Consider the following 20,048-nt stretch of genomic DNA (forward strand, 5'->3'; position numbering starts at 1 on the left):
TCTTTATAATGTAACCAGAGTAAAATACTTTATTAAATAGAAGTGCAGAAAATCAGAGTCTTATCTGGAAATCATAAAAGGAAATCATTATAATTTTATCAGACAGTTATGAAATTTTGCTGTCAGAATCATTATTTAGATGTTGGTTTGTGCACTGTCTGGAACATCTTCATATCTCATAAGGCACATGGTATCTACAGCAGGTGCAACCAAAAATATCTAAATATAGATGAAGCAGTAGCATGCGGAGGGATGATTATATCTTCATATCGTGAGAATAACATTAAAGATGGAGAGGGAGATATCATTATAACATTCTGTAATAAAGCTTGGTACAGGAAAGATAAGAAAGCGCTGTCATAATTTAGGCACCTAATGTAGCATTTCTATTTTAGGTCCTTTTTTGAAGATCCCCCTCCCTCCTCCTGGTTCCTGGCTAAAAAAAGGGCTCCAAGAAATGACCACTGCAGAACTGTGCTGCTAATCAAACACACACAGAGGTAAGGCCTCATGCACACCACTGTCCGTATTATGGTCCACAAACCGCAGATCCACAAAATACGGATACCTTCCATGTTAACTCCCCATTTTTCTCACTCCTATCACTAGAAATGACTATTCTTATCTGCAATATGGACATGAATAGGACATGTTCTATAATTTGCGGAATGGACATACGGATGCAGACAGTAGACATATGACTGTCCACAAAATGCGGACTAGGGACCATTGAAAACAATGGGTCCGCAAATAAAATGCAGATGGCAAACGGACCGCATCCATATTTTGTCAAATGGATATGGTCAGTCCAAATGCAACACTATCTAATGTGGACAAGAGGTAGTGTGAATGTTCCCTCACACAGAAATTCTATGCAAACAGTGTGAATCTAACATTGCCACAAGTAGAAACAATATATCAGGCTTATTGTAGCAGTCGGAAACCACACATATTAACCCCTTCACGACCTCATGTACGTCAGAAGTCGGCATACATTTAACCCCTTTAGATTGACCACGGCATTTGAGCAGTCTGGAAGCTGCGACCTTAGAGTAATAGCCGGAAGCCTCAAGTAGGCTCTGACAGCTATTACTGAAATATACCATAACAAGCCACCAGGTTGCAGCACTGTATTGGTATATTGTAAACAGGGCCGCCATCAGGGGGGTACAGCCGATACTCCAGTAAGGGGCCCAGACCCTGGGGGGGCCCGGCCAGTTCCAATGTAAAAAAAAAAAAAAAAAAAAAATTTTTTTTTTTTTTTTTTACCCCCTCTCATTTGTCAGTGACTTGAGTTGAACTTTATTGCATTGCCAGAGGGGGGCAATTGATTATTCCTTGCTAGTGATGTCCAGTTCATGAACGAATCATTCATTTGAATCGATTCAGTTCACTGAACCGGAGGAGTCGATTCCTCTGACTGAGCCGATCCGTGTGAAGCCGCTCAGTCTGAGTCAGTGAGTCACACAGCACACAATAGCAGAGCCGCTGGCAGCAGGGAGGGACTTGGGAGGAGTGTAATCTGATCCTAGAGTGGAAGCTGCTTCTGCCAGCCCCTCCCCTCCCCGCCCACCAACCAATCAGAGCTGAGGCAAGGCAAGCACTAGCAGCTCTGAGTCTGAGTCACTGACACAAGTGCAGGGAGTCTGAGAAAGAATCGAATGAGTCACAGGTTAAAAGAATCTAAAGATCCGACTTAGGCCTCTTTCACACTTGCGTTGTCCGGATCCGGCGTGTACTCCACTTGCCGGAATTACACGCCGGATCCGGAAAAACGCAAGTGTACTGAAAGCATTTGAAGACGGATCCGTCTTCAAAATGCTTTCAGTGTTACTATGGCACCCAGGACGCTATTAAAGTCCTGGTTGCCATAGTAGTAGTGGGGAGCGGTATACTTACAGTCCGTGCGGCTCCCGGGGCGCTCCAGAGTGACGTCAGAGCGCCCCATGCGCATGGATCATGTGATCCATGCGATCACGTCATCCATGCGCTTGGGGCGCCCTGACGTCACTCTGGAGCGCCCCGGGAGCCGCACGGACGGTAAGTATACTGCTCCCCCGCTCCCCACTACACTTTACTATGGCTGCCAGGACTTTAGCGTCCCGGCAGCCATGGTAACCATTGAGAAAAAGCTAAACGTCGGATCCGGCAATGCGCCGAAACGACGTTTAGCTTAAGGCCGGATCCGGATAAATGCCTTTCAATGGGCATTCATTCCGAATCCGGCCTTGCGGCAAGTCTTCAGGATTTTTGGCCGGAGCAAAAAGCGCAGCATGCTGTGGTATTTTCTCCGGCCAAAAAACGTTCCGTTCCGGAACTGAAGACATCCTGATGCATCCTGAAGGACGGACTGTCCATTCAGAATGCATTAGGATAATCCTGATCAGTATTCTTCCGGCATAGAGCCCCGACGACGGAACTCTATGCCGGAAGACAAGAACGCAGGTGTGAAAGAGCCCTTAGAGACTCATTCGATTCTTTGAGTTAAAAGAGCCGTGAGTCACTAGAACAGTTTACACTGAGGCTGAGGCTTTTGTTGCAGCAGTGATAAGATTAAGGGACAGGAGCAGAGAGATAAGAGAAGTGACAGATGACTGTGAAGACCATGCGATCTGTTGCTCAGAAGCCATGAGATTGTAAGGCTACTTTCACACTAGCGGCAGGACGGATCCGACAGGCTGTTCACCCTGTCAGATCCGTCCTTCCGTTATTTCGCCGGACCACCGCTCCGTCCCCATTGACTATAATGGGGACGGGGGTGGAGCTCCGGCCCAGCACGGCAGTGCATGGCGAAAGGCCGCCGGACTAAAAGTACTGCATGTCCAACTTGTTGTGTGGTCTTTGCTCAGGGGTAAAATGCAAAGCTGTTTTCTGGATTATCCCACAGGGCCATGATCCTCCATTATTGTTTTTAACCCCTCCCTTGCCAGCCCACCCAGCCCTATTTAGCTTTGTGTTCAGCTTTGAAAAAAATGTTTAGGCCATGAAGGGGTTAATTAAGTGTTGGAGGGGGTGGGGGGTGTTATTGTGCATATTGTGTTTGGGATCCATTTAACAAGTTTGACCAGTTGGGTTTGAGAGTGGTTGAGTGTCATCCACAGATCCCCCATAACAGTGCGTCACCCACAGACCCCCCCCCATAACAGTGCGTCACCCACAGACCCCCCTTAACAGTGTGTCATCCACAGATCCCTCATAACAGTGCGTCACCCACAGACCCCCCATAACAGTGCGTCACCCACAGACCCCCCTTAACAGTGTGTCATCCACAGATCCCTCATAACAGTGCGTCACCCACAGACCCCCCCATAACAGTGTGTCACCCACAGATCCCCCATAACAGTGTGTCATCCACAGATCCCCCATAACAGTGTGTCATCCACAGATCCCCCATAACAGTGTGTCATCCACAGATCCCCCATAACAGTGTGTCATCCACAGATCCCCCATAACAGTGTCATCCACAGATCCCCATAACAGTGTCATCCACAGATCCCCATAACAGTGTCATCCACAGATCCCCATAACAGTGTCATCCACAGATCCCCATAACAGTGTCATCCACAGATCCCCATAACAGTGTCATCCACAGATTCCTCATAACAGTGCGTCATCCAGAGATTTCTCATAACAGTGTGTCATCCACAGATCCCCCATAACAATGTCATCCACAGATTCCCCCATAAACAGTGTGTCATCCACAGATCCCCCCATAACAGTGTGTCATCCACAGATCCCCCATAACATTGTGTCATCCACAGATCCCCCCATAACAGTGTCATCCACAGATTCCCCCATAACAGTGCGTCATCCACAGATCCTCCCATAACAGTGTGTCATCCACATATTCCCCCCATAAGAGTAAGTCCTCCACAGATTCCCCCCATAACAGTACGTCATCCACAGATCCCCCCATAACACTGTAACAGTAAACCTTGTGCTTTTTTTTATTTTAAATGTGCCAGGGGAAGATTGCTGGGGCAGATTAGAACAGATAGTGTAGTTAGTGTTAGTGGAGGGTCCTGCTTAAAAGAGTCTACCTTGTCGTGGTAGCAGGCTTCATATTATTTGGTCAAAAACGAATTCCTTACTGAAATCACTGATTATCACTTTTTACTGTCTTTGTAGTTGTAAAAAAATTATGAAATTGGGGGTAGGTCCTTGGGGGTGGAGGGGAGGTGGAGTCAGGATGGATTCTAAAGGGGCGGGGTAGGAGGGGGGGCCCAGGCCTTGAGCTGTGTAAGGGGCCCCAAAATTTCTGATGGCAGCCCTGATTGTAAATGATGTGTATATGTAGCCATCACAGAACATAATAGGCAATTTAATAATTGCTAGTTATAGTCACCCATGGTGACTTTAAAAAAGGTTAAAAAACATTTTTAAAAATAAAAAAATATATAAAAGTTCAAATCAGCCCCCTTTCCTCAAAATAAAAATAAAAATACATAACCAATAAATAAATACACACGATGGGCATCACCACATGCAAAAATGCCCATACTTTAACAATCTGACAATATTAATCCCATATGGCAAATGGCATATTGGGTCAGAATAGGTTTTTAACTATTCAAGTGTGGTATTGTTGTAATCATACTGACCTGGAAAATGAAGGTGACAGGTCGATTTATAGTGAATGCCATAAAAAACAAACAAAAAAAAAAACAAAAAAAACATAAAGCTGTGGCAAAATTGCTTTATTTACAATTCCACTTCCATTTTTTTCCCGCTTCTCCCCTGCATAACGGAAACAGGACGGATCCGTTTTGCAGCCCATAGATTTCTATTATGACGGAATGAATAACTGAATACCTCTAAAGGCATTCCGTTATGCATACCAGTATAGAATTGCGTTTTGGTTTGTGGTAACAGAATCCATAACGCAATTCTGCTTTTACAACCAAACAAAGCGTGAGCGAATTTCAAAATATAAAATTCGCTCATCTCTAGTGAGAACCACCCTGCAATCCATCAGTGGTGGCCGTGCTTGGACAATAAAGGAAAAAGCATCGACCGCTCTGGTGGCTGGGACTGCCGGAGTAGGCATAGCCAGCATTTTTGTCTGTACTGTGCAAGCACGACCACCGCCACTGAGTTACAGAGTGGTCGTAACCATGGAAACCAGCAGGGTATAATGTGATATAAAAATGAATCTAGCCAGCAAAGGAGGCAATATGGACAAACACAATACATTAGTAAGTGCCTTGTATTAACTTTCTCTACATGATAAATGCCACTTTCTGAAGTGAAACAACCCCTTTAAGGGTTCCAGGAGTACAGAGCACGCCATTCACTTGGAGCCCCAAACACAAAAGCCCCCACCATTACATACAGCATGACATTTAGTAAAACTCGTAGATGTTTTGGAGTAAATAATGAGGAAATGTTAGTGGAGTGTGCCCCATACTGTAGTATATTTGCCAACATGAACGAGTTAGCTTATGGGAGGTGGGAGAGTGTGGAGCACAAAGCATGCAACAATTTATTTTTCTGTGGACACGTCCTTTTTGCTGAGACTCTACCCCTTCCATGTATGCCCCCAACCTATCATGGCACGTTCTGAAAATCCTCTGGGAGTTCGGGAGGTCACCCCTTTTGCTGGGAACCTCCCAGATGTTCCTAGAGTTGGCAAGTTGGTAGTATAGATATAATAACATACATACCAACTCACGGACACTACTCACATGCATAACTTAATTACAGACCAGTGCATCATATGTGTGGGGGAAATATGTAAAGTGCACAGCAAAGTTTGCAGTGCTTATTTTTTTACAGCCCTACATTCAGTTTACTTGCTGCTTTCACAAAAGCACTATCAGTTTCCATTGTTCTTCTCTCGTTACAGGAACAGAACAACGAAAATAATGGGAGTGCTTGATTCAGAGCATATCTGACACATAGTGAGCTGCACAGACTCTATTGACTACGACAGGATCTGTCCAGAATGCTACTTTATTTGCCGGACAGTAAAGTCCTGCATGCCGGACTTTACTGTCCAGTCTTTTTGACTGAATCTGTGACAGACGACTGAACAGAGCCTCCCATGCAGATGTGAATAGATAGATCAAACTATAGCATAAGATCCAAGTTTAACACACAAATACAGCACAAGAACCAAGCTCATAACACAAATACAGTACCAGAACCAAGCTCATTACATAAATATAGCACCAGAACCAAGCTCATAACACAAATACAGTATCAGAACCAAGCTCATAACACAAATACAGCACCAAAACCAAGCTCATTACATAAATACAATACCAGAACCAGGCATAGTACATATATACAGCGACAGAACCAAGTTCATAACACAAAAACAGCACCAGAACCAAGCTCATTATATAAATACAGTACCAGAACCAGGCATAGTACATATATACATAAATAGAATGAAGTTCATAACACAAATACAGCACCAGAACCAAGCTCATTACATAAATATAGCACCAGAACCAAGATCATAACATAAATACAGCACCGAAAACAAGCTCATTATATAAATACAATACCAGAACCAGGCATAGTACATATATACAGCGACAGAACCAAGTTCATAACACAAATACAGCACCAGAACCAAGCTCATTGCATAAATATAGCACCAGAACCAAGCTCATAACAAATACAGTATCAAAACCCGACTCATTACATAAATATAGCACCAGAACCAAGATCATAACAAAATTACAGCACCGAAACCAAGCTCATTATATAAATACAGTACCAGAACCAGGCATAGTACATATATACAGCAGTAGAACCAAGTTCATAACACAAATACAGCACCAAAACCAAGCTCATTACCTAACTACATTACCAGAATTAAGCACAGTACATACACTACTCACAAAAAGTTAGGGATATTTGGCTTTTAGGTGAAATTTATGGAAACACAAAAAGTTCACGCTACAGTGATACTACAGTGGGGAAAATAAGTATTTGATACAGTGGTGGTTTGGGCGAGATACTGTTGATCAATTGTTAAGTGTCGTCTTGGTCTCATGATGTCAAAATGTGAACAGCATGATGAGGAGGACTGTTTAAATACCAATTCTAATAGAACCAGGAAATGTATTGCTATATTCTTGGTGCCCCTATAAATAGTATCACACACTTTGTGAAACCTATATATACTGCTTTATGCTCTGCTACCCCTGTACTTCTCTTCAGTGCACCCTGTATTTAGTGCCTTTTATCTGTCCACTGTATATAGAACCTCTTATCTGTGATCCTTTTTATACATAGTGCCCCTTCTCTATACCTCCTGTGTATATATAGTGCTTCTTGTCAGGGGTTCACCTAGCCTTTCTGCTGCCTGAGGCAAAAACTGAAGTGGTGCCCCTCCCCAATGCCAATTTCGTAACATAACTCCTACCCTTTAGCCTTACTGTTAAAGACATACTTGGAAAGCATTACATACAGTCAGAACTATAAAACACATTGCATAAGACAGCATCACATTACCTATTACATCCAGTGACAAAGTTTGACAAACAGACATCTCAGTTTCCTACTTTTCCATCCTCCTCCCCACCTTCTGAACACCCCATCCTGCCACCTCTAATACTATACTCCCTAATACTATACTACAGAACCAAAAGTCCCACCAATAGTAATAATTCTCTGCCAGAGTGCACTATGTGGTAACAGTGTACCTAATAGTAATAATGTCCCTCATTTTGCCCCCAGAAGTAATAATGCCCCTATAGTGCCCCCAGTAGTAGTAATTCCCCCTATAATGTGTGCCAGTACCAAAAAAATTATCCTTTATAATATTTGCCAGAAAAATAATTCCCTCTTGAAATGTGTGCCAGTACAAAAATGCTCCCTTGTCGTGGTGTCTGAACTGGATTTTATTTAGCACTTGAATAAAGACTGTCACTTTTTTTGGAAGCTGGACTCCTTCATTTTTCATTGTGCTTACCGTGCTTTGTGCCCAGCACAGTCCATGCTTCCTTTTGAGATTCAGAGTAGGTGAACGCACCTACCATTTGTAAAAATGCTCCCTTATAATGTGTGGCAGTACAAAAATACCCCCTTATGAGTATCAATACAAAAAAATCCTCCCGTATAACATGTGCCAGTACAAAAATAAATAAAAATTGTGCCCCCTGTAGGACAGGACAAATGTCCCCATAGTGGCCACCTTAGAATGTGTGCCAGTACAAAATGCTCCCTTATAATGTGTGCTAAGTACAAAAAATGCCCCCTTATGTGGCAGTACAAAAATGATCCCTTATAACGTGTGTCAGTGCAAAAAATTACCCCATATTAGTGCCCCCAGTGGAACGGATGTCCCCTTAATGGCCCCCTTATAATGTGTGCCAGTACAAAAATGCTTCTTTTTACAGCCGTAGTGTCCCCATAGTGCTTTCTCCAGTTACAAAATAATGACCCCACCCCATTGTGCCCAACAGCATGCTGCCAAATAAAAATAATAAACTTACCTCCGTTCTGCTGTCAGCGATGCAGTGTAAGACACAGACCTCTTCTAGTCTGTGCCCTGAGCTCTATGAAGCCCGGCTCAGGCAGCGCGATAATGATGACACCGACCTCTGATAGGCTACAGGAACTAGGACTAATGCCTATTAGAGGAAATGGTGGACCAGGGAGACATCGCTCCCATGCCCCGTAGCGGCATTCAACCGTATTGCTGTCCTGAGTACATGATGCAGTTGAATATGTAGAGATGAGCGTTTCCACAATGAAAGAGCTCATTTTCCATGGCCCTTTCGCTGCCACCCTCTTGCCCCTACCTGGCGCTGCCTGAGGAAATCGCCTAATTGGCGGTGCACCCCTGCTTCATGTCTGTGCCTCTTTTATATATAGTGCCTTTTGTCTGTGCCTCCTGTATATATAGTGCCTCTTGCCTGTGCCCCCCTTATATATAGTGCCTTTTGCCTGTGCCTCCTGCTTGTGCCCCCTTTGTATATAGAAACTGTCATCTGTGCCCCTGTATATATTGTGCCCATTTTCTGTGTACCCCTTTATGTATATTGCCTTATCTGTGCCCCTTTTTATATATATATTTAGTGCTTCTTATCTGTGCCTCTTTTATGTATAGTGCCTCTTGCCTGTGTCCCTTTATATATATACAGGTCCTTCTAAAAAAATTAGCATATTGTGATAAAGTTCATTATTTTCTGTAATGTACTGATAAACATTAGACTTTCATATATTTTAGATTCATTACACACCAACTGAAGTAGTTCAAGCCTTTTATTGTTTTAATATTGATGATTTTGGCATACAGCTCATGAAAACCCAAAATTCCTATCTCAAAAAATTAGCATATCATGAAAAGGTTCTCTAAACGAGCTATTAACCTAATCATCTGAATCAACTAATTAACTCTAAACACCTGCAAAAGATTCCTGAGGCTTTTAAAAACTCCCAGCCTGGTTCATTACTCAAAACCGCAATCATGGGTAAGACTGCCGACCTGACTGCTGTCCAGAAGGCCATCATTGACACCCTCAAGCAAGAGGGTAAGACACAGAAAGAAATTTCTGAACGAATAGGCTGTTCCCAGAGTGCTGTATCAAGGCACCTCTGTGGGAAGTCTGTGGGAAGGAAAAAGTGTGGCAGAAAACGCTGCACAACGAGAAGAGGTGACCGGACCCTGAGGAAGATTGTGGAGAAGGACCGATTCCAGACCTTGGGAGACCTGCGGAAGCAGTGGACTGAGTCTGGCGTAGAAACATCCAGAGCCACCGTGTACAGGCGTGTGCAGGAAATGGGCTACAGGTGCCACATTCCCCAGGTCAAGCCACTTTTGAACCAGAAACAGCGGCAGAAGCGCCTGACCTGGGCTACAGAGAAGCAGCACTGGACTGTTGCTCAGTGGTCCAAAGTACTTTTTTCGGATGAAAGCAAATTTTGCATGTCATTCGGAAATCAAGGTGCCAGAGTCTGGAGGAAGACTGGGGAGAGGGAAATGCCAAAATGCCTGAAGTCCAGTGTCAAGTACCCACAGTCAGTGATGGTCTGGGGTGCCATGTCAGCTGCTGGTGTTGGTCCACTGTGTTTTATCAAGGGCAGGGTCAATGCAGCTAGCTATCAGGTGATTTTGGAGCACTTCATGCTTCCATCTGCTGAAAAGCTTTATGGAGATGAAGATTTCATTTTTCAGCACGACCTGGCACCTGCTCACAGTGCCAAAACCACTGGTAAATGGTTTACTGACCATGGTATTACTGTGCTCAATTGGCCTGCCAACTCTCCTGACCTGAACCCCATAGAGAATCTGTGGGATATTGGGAAGAGAAAGTTGAGAGACGCAAGACCCAACACTCTGGATGAGCTTAAGGCCGCTATCGAAGCATCCTGGGCCTCCATAACACCTCAGCAGTGCCACAGGCTGATTGCCTCCATGCCACGCCGCATTGAAGCAGTCATTTCTGCAAAAGGATTCCCGACCAAGTATTGAGTGCATAACTGAGCATAATTATTTGAAGGTTGACTTTTTTTGTATTAAAAACACTTTTCTTTTATTGGTCGGATGAAATATGCTAATTTTTTGAGATAGGAAATTTGGGTTTTCATGAGCTGTATGCCAAAATCATCAATATTAAAACAATAAAAGGCTTGAACTAATTCAGTTGGTGTGTAATGAATCTAAAATATATGAAAGTCTAATGTTTATCAGTACATTACAGAAAATAATGAACTTTATCACAATATGCTAATTTTTTTAGAAGGACCTGTATAGTGCCCCCTTTATATATAGTGTCTCTTGTCTGTGCCCCCTTTATATATATATAGTGCCTCTTGTCTGTTCCCTCCTTTATATATAGCACCTCTTATCTGTGCCTCCTTTATATACAGTGCCTCATATCTGTGCCTCCTTTATATACAGTGCCTCTTGTCTTTGCTCCCTTTATATACAGTGCCTCTTGTCTTTGCTCCCTTTATATACAGAGCCTCTTGTCTTTGCTCCCTTTATATACAGTGCCTCTTGTCTTTGCTCCCTTTATATACAGTGCCTCTTGTCTTTGCTCCCTTTATATACAGAGCCTCTTGTCTTTGCTCCCTTTATATACAGTGCCTCTTGTCTTTGCTCCCTTTATATACAGAGCCTCTTGTCTTTGCTCCCTTTATATACAGTGCATCTTATCTGCGCCTCCTTTATATACAGTATAGTTGTAGCAGATCTCCGTGCACCCTGACTGAGTACCTCCATTGATGGATGCTCCTAGCGCTTTCAGAGGGCTCCAAGCACTTCGCTCGACACCATAACCACCACAGACCCCACGAACCGCCGCAGCTTGGTTGGCGTCTCGCCGTCCTCCACAAAAGCTGGACCAAAGACCGGGCTTCAACTTCCAGTGGGTGATCCTCTTCTAAATCCAGAGAGCAGGAACCAGGAACAAGCTCTTACAAGAGCTTATACGCTGGGGAGTATTGTGATATAGCAATCCCCAAGAGTGTAGTTATCCCATCCCCCAAACATGAGCCAAGACTTCATGAAGGGGTAAAGCAGGACTCTTTAATGAGTACAAAGGCATTCCTTATATACAGTTTTCCCCACAAGCTTATTACCCACGTGGAGCACAGGACACAAAGTCACAACAGCCAATCAACATATTGTACAGTTAGACACTCCCAGCTAATGTACACAAACCCCCCTCTGCATGTGATACAATTAACAAAATACAATGGGCATTGTCTGTGATGCAATCAACAAAATACAATTGGCATTGTCTGTGCAGCAATCAACAAATACAATGGGCATTGTCTCTGACGCAATCAACAAAATACAATGGGCATTGTCTGTAACACATTTACCAAACACAATTAACTTAATCACTCACAGGCAGAAAACACACATTTTTCCCAAAACACAGAAAACACCTCAAAACCCCACATATCCCCATAACTTTTACATCCATGGATAGCTCTGATCTGGGCGAACAACATATCCAAAAATCACCCAGATTCGAGCAGGGGTTCCCGAATTCCATGGAGGTCATATTTGACCGACCGCACGCATGGCTTTCCTGCCCAAAACAATTCCACAGATTTAGGCTGTGCGGCCGGTCTATCTTCTCCTTCAAAGTTAGTATGGGCCATAATCCTGGGGCAAGAGGCTGGCAAACAAGCCCCTCCAAAACCCAGTGTTGAGGTTATTTTCACCACAATAGTGCCTCTTGTCTGTGCCTCCTTTATGTATAGTACCAATTGTCTGTGCATGTTTGTATACAGTGCCTCTTATGTGTGCCCCCTTTGTATATAGTGCCTCTTATCAGCGCACCCCTTTATATATAGTGCCATTATGTATGGTGCTTATTATCTGTGCCCCTTTAATATACAGTGCCTCTTATCTGTGCCCCCTTATATATAGTGCCTCTTATCAGCACACCCCTTTATATATAGTGCCTTTATGTATAGCGCTTATTATCTGTGCCCCTTTAATATACAGTGCCTCTTATCTGTGCCCCCCTTATATATAGTGCCTCTTATCAGCACACCCCTTTATATATAGTGCCATTATGTATGGCGCTTATTATCTGTGCCCCTTTAATATACAGTGCCTCTTATCTGTGCCCCCTTTATATATAGTGCCTCTTATCAGCGCACCCCTTTATATATAGTGCCATTATGTATAGCGCTTATTATCTGTGCCCCTTTAATATACAGTGCCTCTTATCTGTGCCCCCTTATATATAGTGCCTCTTATCAGCACACCCCTTTATATATAGTGCCATTATGTATGGCGCTTGTTATCTGTGCCCCTTTAATATACAGTGCCTCTTATCTGTGCCCCTTTATATATAGTGCCTCTTATCAGCGCACCCCTTTATATATAGTGCCATTATGTATAGCGCTTATTATCTGTGCCCCTTTAATATACAGTGCCTCTTATCTGTGCCCCTTTATATATAGTGCCTCTTATCAGCGCACCCCTTTATATATAGTGCCATTATGTATAGTGCTTATTATCTGAGCCCCTTTAATATACAGTGCCTCTTATCTGTGCCCCCTTTATATATAGTGCCTCTTATCAGCACACCCCTTTATATATAGTACCTTCATGTATAGCGCTTATTATCTGTGCCCCTTTAATATACAGTGCCTCTTATCTGTGCCCCCTTTATATATAGTGCCTCTTATCAGCGCACCCCTTTATATATAGTGCCATTATGTATAGTGCTTATTATCTGTGCCCCTTTAATATACAGTGCCTCTTATCTGTGCCCCTTTATATATAGTGCCTCTTATCAGCGCACCCCTTTATATATAGTGCCATTATGTATAGCGCTTATTATCTGTGCCCCTTTAATATACAGTGCCTCTTATCTGTGCCCCTTTATATATAGTGCCTCTTATCAGCGCACCCCTTTATATATAGTGCCATTATGTATAGCGCTTATTATCTGTGCCCCTTTAATATACAGTGCCTCTTATCTGTGCCCCCTTTATATATAGTGCCTCTTATCAGCACACCCCTTTATATATAGTACCTTCATGTATAGCGCTTATTATCTGTGCCCCTTTAATATACAGTGCCTCTTATCTGTGCCCCCTTTATATATAGTGCCTCTTATCAGCGCACCCCTTTATATATAGTGCCATTATGTATAGCGCTTATTATCTGTGCCCCTTTAATATACAGTGCCTCTTATCTGTGCCCCCTTTATATATAGTGCCTCTTATCAGCGCACCCCTTTATATATAGTGCCATTATGTATAGCGCTTATTATCTGTGCCCCCTTTATATATAGTGCCTCTTATCAGCGCACCCCTTTATATATAGTGCCGTTATGTATAGTGCTTATTATCTGTGCCCCTATCATATACAGTGCTTCTTATCTGTGCCCCCAGTGTGTAGTGCTCCTTCTCGGGCCCCCTGAATACAGTGCACACAAACTGTATTAAAATACTCACCTGTCCTCGCTCACGCAGGCGGCGTGATGACTTTGCGCTGCCTAAGTCACAGAAAAGTGCTGGCGTGGCAGAGCAGGGAACCAATGTGTCCTGCGGATGGAGACACAGTTGAGTGCGGGGGCCACAGAAACGTGTGTCCCTCAGTAAAGGTGCAGAGCAGGGCTTGTGCTCCCACTGCACCAAAGAGAATCCAGCAGAGCAGGAAAGTAATTCCTGGGGAAAACCTTTTATAGGGAGTTTCCTTAAACATACACACCTTAATGACATGTCATTTTGTAGTGTGTTTTGTTTAATGTGACAATGTCTGTGCCTGGAAAACCCCTTTGAGAATTATTACACATAATGGTAATGGATTTTCAAATGAAAAACGAATGCAATCAAATATCACAGGCATACAGCATAGTTTCCATTGTTGCAGTTAAGCATTTCATTTATACCGCTTGTGGTTAATATTACGCCGTTATAAAATGATGTGGTTTATTTTACTTCTCCGACTGGCTTTAAAAAGCATGTATCAATTATAAGTGAATGAAAAAATAAGAATACTTGCCCGACCAGAGGTTTATCTGCTCTCTATGCCTGGCTTTTGGAGATGTATAGCAAAAATGGCATAAAAATCAATGTGAGGTGCTAAAAGAAGAGCATTATTATAGCAGTGATAGCTTTAACGGTTAACCAAAATGATATTTACAAGCTTTAAGAGCCTAAGGGTCCTTCATCAGGCATTTTTACAAATTGATTACAGAGAGAAAGGCACATTTCTAGCACCCCGATGTATGCCCCACTACATGGATATGCTCCCTTCCCGAGTAGTCTGACTTCAGATCTAATAGGGTCGCAATGGTCCCCATACACATCAGTGTACGGTCAGCTCTCTCGCACAGATGATGACAGGGGAGAGAAGGATTGAGCGAACTGTACATTTTCGCCTGATCCTTTTGTTCTCCCAGGAGGAGGTGTCTGGCAGTGGCTTTCTCCCCTCTCCCCATTGACAACACATACATGCATGGCCGAACCAAACATGTGTGGGGAAGTCAGGAAGGAGTTGGGAGAGAGAGCTGTCAGACAAACGATCGTTCACCGAACAGATATTATTTCAATGTATATGGCCAGCTTAAAGGGGATGTTCAAAAATGGTGGGGTTTTGGCAACCCTCCCTCGCCCATTTGGTCCTGTAAAGGGAAGATTACTTACCTGCTTCCCATCGCTGGTTCCCCGCTCCTTCTCCTCCGGGCTGGTGATGCTCCGCTGGGCTCCCTCGCTGTAAACATCGCCGCAGCCAATCACCTAGACAAATGGTCACATGATGCAAAGCGATCCGGTCTCCTCCACAACCAGTGATTGGCCGCGGTGATGTCAAACGGGACGTTTACATCGAGGGAAGCCAATAAAGAATCTCAGGCCAGGAGGAGAAGGAACGGGGAGCCAGCACCAGGAAGCAGGTAGGTAATCTTCCCTTTACAGGTCAGGTAAAGTTTGCCAAACCCCCACCCCATTCCTGCACAACCTCTTTAATCCTGAACCCCTATTGCTTGCCTATCTATAACAGAAACCTTACTTTTTTTTGCTCTGGCTTAAAGGGGTTGTCGGTTCCTGGGACTGAACTGGTGCCCAGAGGCCCACTTTGCTGGCCACTTCCAGTCCCCACTGGACCAGAAATGGTTTGGTCACGAACAGCTGCGACAAATCACTGGCCTCAGTGGTCACATGTGCTTCAACGGCAGGTCGCTGCTAGAGCCGTGCTAACACTGTGCCATTACTGCTGAGGCCTGTGATTGGCCACAGTGGTCATGGAACCAAGCCACATCCAGTATGGCAGAGACCAGAAATTGGGACAGTGGCACAGGAACAGCAAGGCTACGGACAACAAAGTGTTTTGTTTTTTATAACTGGGCACCGATTTCGTCCATTGGGGTTGTCGGCTCCTAGGCCGGACAACCCCTTTAATTAGGTATCACCAAATGTCTGTAATATTTTTAAATGTTATGCTTTTCTCTTATGAAGGGGCCTCTGTGCTCTGAAAAACTCGCAGATATCATTTTCTGGTTAGCCCATAAAGGTATCGCTCCTATAACACTGCTGTTCTTTGTCACATAAAAGTACTTAGCATCACGTAGCTCTAGGACAGGGATCAGCAACCTCCAGCAGCTGTGAAACTACAACTACCAGCATGCAAACATACTCTCCCATAGATGAATGAAGCATTCTGAGAGTTGCCGGAGAATGCAGATAGTAATAGCACAATAGAAGACAATAGCACCATGGACAATAGAAATGAAAAGACAAATGGACAACTGTGTGCCTAAAGCTGTATGCAGGTGGGGGAGGGTAGAAGGGGTGGTCAAACACTTTCAATACCTGTGAATCGCCCATACACATGCATGCTCGGTTGGGCTAATGGTAGAGAGGGAGTAATCCTCTGCCAGACAAAACGCCTGATTCTTCTTTTCCTGGACATCATCTGTTGGGAAAAATCTGAACACTCCATACCCATTAGATGATGATATCTGAGGTTCAGCCACTGTAAATCTAATGTGTATGGGCACCTTTACTGCCATTACCTCATCGGTGGTAAATGACTGATCGGTGGGGGGGCCGAGTCCCCTGTTGGAGAATGCTCAGCTCCTGTATTTCCGAATGTCTATTGACCATAATGGGAAGTGAATTAGTATTACTAGACACGCAGGACTGGTGCCCAGCGGCCAGACCCCTTGATTAGACACGTGATGCCATAAATGTCGATATACTGGTTTTCCCATCACAGACACTGACATCAGTGACCACCGGCTGTGGACAGAAAACCACTTTGAGCCACGTTATACACACCGTAGCCCCAATTGGTTAACCAGCGACGGTATTACATTCTGTGCTTAATATTACATAATCGTGTTCTGTTCTACTTAATTCTGCACACATGGCCAGCCTGGAAAAGCATTGTTTTAATGGAAAAGCGTATTTCCTCTCAAACACAAAAAAATAAAAAGATGAATAAATATAAGCCAAGGGGGGAAATTCATCACAACTGGTGTAAAGTAAAACTGGCTTAGTTGCCCATAGCAACCAGAGTGATCACATTTGTCAAAGGAGCTCAGAAAGGTGGAATCTGATTGGTCGCTATTGCAACTAAGCCAGTGATCATTGGCACCGGTTTTGATACATTTTCTGCATTGAGTTATCCTCTTCTGAAAAAACTCGATTCCACCGTTTCCTAGTTAGATCTGACTGCTGAATGATAACCTGTATGACCACCTAAGACCTTATTCCCTATTTACCAGAATTTTAGGGGGTTTCTAGAAAAGGGGGAGACCACCTGAATCCAGCAAGATCTGTCAAATCTCCTGTGGATGGCATGGAGGACTATGTTCTCCCGGAAAGCTGTATGCGGGGCCTCGGCACCCATATTTCCTCTGAAGAAGCCTGATGCGTCACAGAAAGGGGCGTGATGAGTTAAAAGGACATTGCTATTCAAGAGGGGGGGGTTCCATAAGGGGTTGTGTCTGCACCCCGTAAAGGCGTGCCTCTTCTACTCTTCAAAGTTGGCAAGTGTGCCTTGTTGATACATGTGCTGTGCATGCGTACGATGGGCAGCATATGGACCCATAGAGGTCAATGGCGCTATTCACATCTCTGTTTTTCCATACAGACCGAAGCTCCGTGTGGAGAAACTCAGGGCGAGCTCTATCTAGGGCCAGATCTCATGGAGCACAGACCCGAAGACCATTGAACACAACTGCAGTTGCCCACTTCGTGTCCCATGTGGACATGCAGTCATGCTGCCAGCTTTCCGGGATATAATGGGTGTCATTGAAGTGAATGGGGGTGAGCGTGATACCAAGCACAGCCGCTATACAATGTACAGCGCTGTGCTTGGTGAGCTGAGAGGAGGCCATGGAGCTCACAGGAGTGCCGGTGCCTTCTCAAACAGCTGATCGGCGGGGGTCCAGGTGTAGACCACCACCAAACATATTCTGGTGACCTATCCTTAGGATAGGTCATCAGTATCAAAATTCCGGAAAATCAGTTTAAAGATGTGTCCACAAATGCCTGAAAATTCAGCTGAAAAATACGGTACACTATGGTTTTTGCAGTGTAAATGACAGTGGAATTCGCCTCCCTCCATTGCAAAGGAGCGACCGCGTCTACACATGAGGATGTTCCTGCAGCAGATCTGCAGCATTGTACAGCATAAGGCTCCATTCACACGTCCGCAACGTGTTTTGCGGATCCGCAAAACACAGACAGCGGCAATGTGTGTTCCGCATTTTGCGGACCGCACATTGCCGGCACTATAGAATATGCCTATTCTTGTCCGCAATTGCGGACAAGAATAGGGCATGTTCTATTTTTTTCGGGAACGGAATTGCTGGGTCTGCAATTCCGTGTCCGGGCAGCACATCAGCTGAATTTTCAGGCATTTGTGGACACATCTTTAGGGTCCATTCACACGTCCGTTTTTTCTTTCCTGATCTGTTCCGTTTTTTGCGGAACAGATCAGGACCAGATATGGACCCATTCATTTTCAATAGGTCCTGGAACAATGTGTGCTGTCCGTTTCCGTTGTTCCGTTCCGCATGTCCGTTTAAATATAAAACATGTCCTATTCTTGTCCGCAAAATTCGGATCCTGGTACAATACAAAGTCAATGGATCCGCAAAAAACGGAAGACATTCGGATGTCATTCCGTATGTCATCCGTTTTATGCGGAATCCGTTCCTGGAAACACATAACAAATTTTTTTTTATTTATTTTTTTCAATTTTTTTTCAAAGAAATCCAAACAACTTTATTTGATTATTGAACTTTATACATGTTTCCGTTTTTTGCGGATCCGCAAAAAACGGATGACATACGGATGACATACAGAAACATTTTCAGGAACAACGGATCCGCAAAAAACGGACCGAAAATCGGGATATAGGAAAATACTGATGTGTGAATGTAGCCTTAGGGTCCATTCACACGTCCGTTTTTTCTTTCCTGATCTGTTCCGTTTTTTCAGGAACAGATCAGGACCAGATCTGGACCCATTCATTTTCAATGGGTCCTGTAAAAAATCGGACAGCACAATGTGTGCTGTCCGTTTCCGTTGTTCCGTTCCGCATGTCCGTTTAAATATAAAACATGTCCTATTCTTGTCCTGAAAAATCGGATCCTGGTACAATACAAAGTCAATGGATCCGCAAAAAACGGATGACATTCGGATGTCATTCCGTATGTCATCCGTTTTTTGCGGATTCCGTTCCTGGAAACACAACAAATTTTTTATTTTTTTTTTTTCAATTTTTTTTCAAAGAAATCCAAACAACTTTATTTGATTATTGAAATGTATACATGTTTCCGTTTTTTGCGGATCCGCAAAAAACGGATGACATACGGAAGCATTTTCAGGAACAACGGATCCGCAAAAAACGGACCGTTTTTCAGGATGAAAAAAAACAGGACGTGTGAATGGACCCTTAAACTGATTTTCCGGAATGCCTTAATCGAAATGCTGCAGATTTCAAATTCGCATCACAGGTCACTTTACGCTGCGGTTTTTGTGCGGATGAGATTTCTTTAAACCACTTTGCCGTTTCTGTACAATGCTGCAGGAACATCCTCATGTGTAGATGCGGCCGCTACTTTCACACTGGCGCTTTGGCTTTCCGTTTGTGAGATCCGTTCAGGGCTCTCACAAGCGGTCCAAAACGGATCAGTTTTGCCCTGATGCGTTCTAAATGGAAAAGGATCTGCTCAGAATGTATCAGTTTGCCTCCGTTACGTTTCTATTCTGCTCTGGAGGCCGACACCAGAACGCTGCTTGTAGTGTTTTTCTGTCCGCCTGACGAAGCAGAGCCAAATGGATCCGTCCTGGCACACAATGTAAGTCAATGGGGACAGATCAGTTTTTTCTGACACATGACACAATAGAAAACGGATCCGTCTCCCATTGACTTTCAATGAAGTTCATGACGGATCCGTCTTGGCTATGTTACAGATAATAAAAACGGATCCGTTCATGACGAATGCATGCGGTTGTATTATTGTAACGGATCCGTTTTTGCAGATCCATAATGGATCTGCCCAAAACGCGAGCGTGGAAGAATCCTCTGTGTGCGGAGGCCGCAAGAAAAAGCATTTTTAACATGAAGGTCTGACTGATGCCCAGCGCCTGCCTCC

This window comes from Bufo gargarizans, chromosome 3 (genome assembly GCF_014858855.1).
Source record: "Bufo gargarizans isolate SCDJY-AF-19 chromosome 3, ASM1485885v1, whole genome shotgun sequence".
Taxonomy (NCBI): domain Eukaryota; kingdom Metazoa; phylum Chordata; class Amphibia; order Anura; family Bufonidae; genus Bufo; species Bufo gargarizans.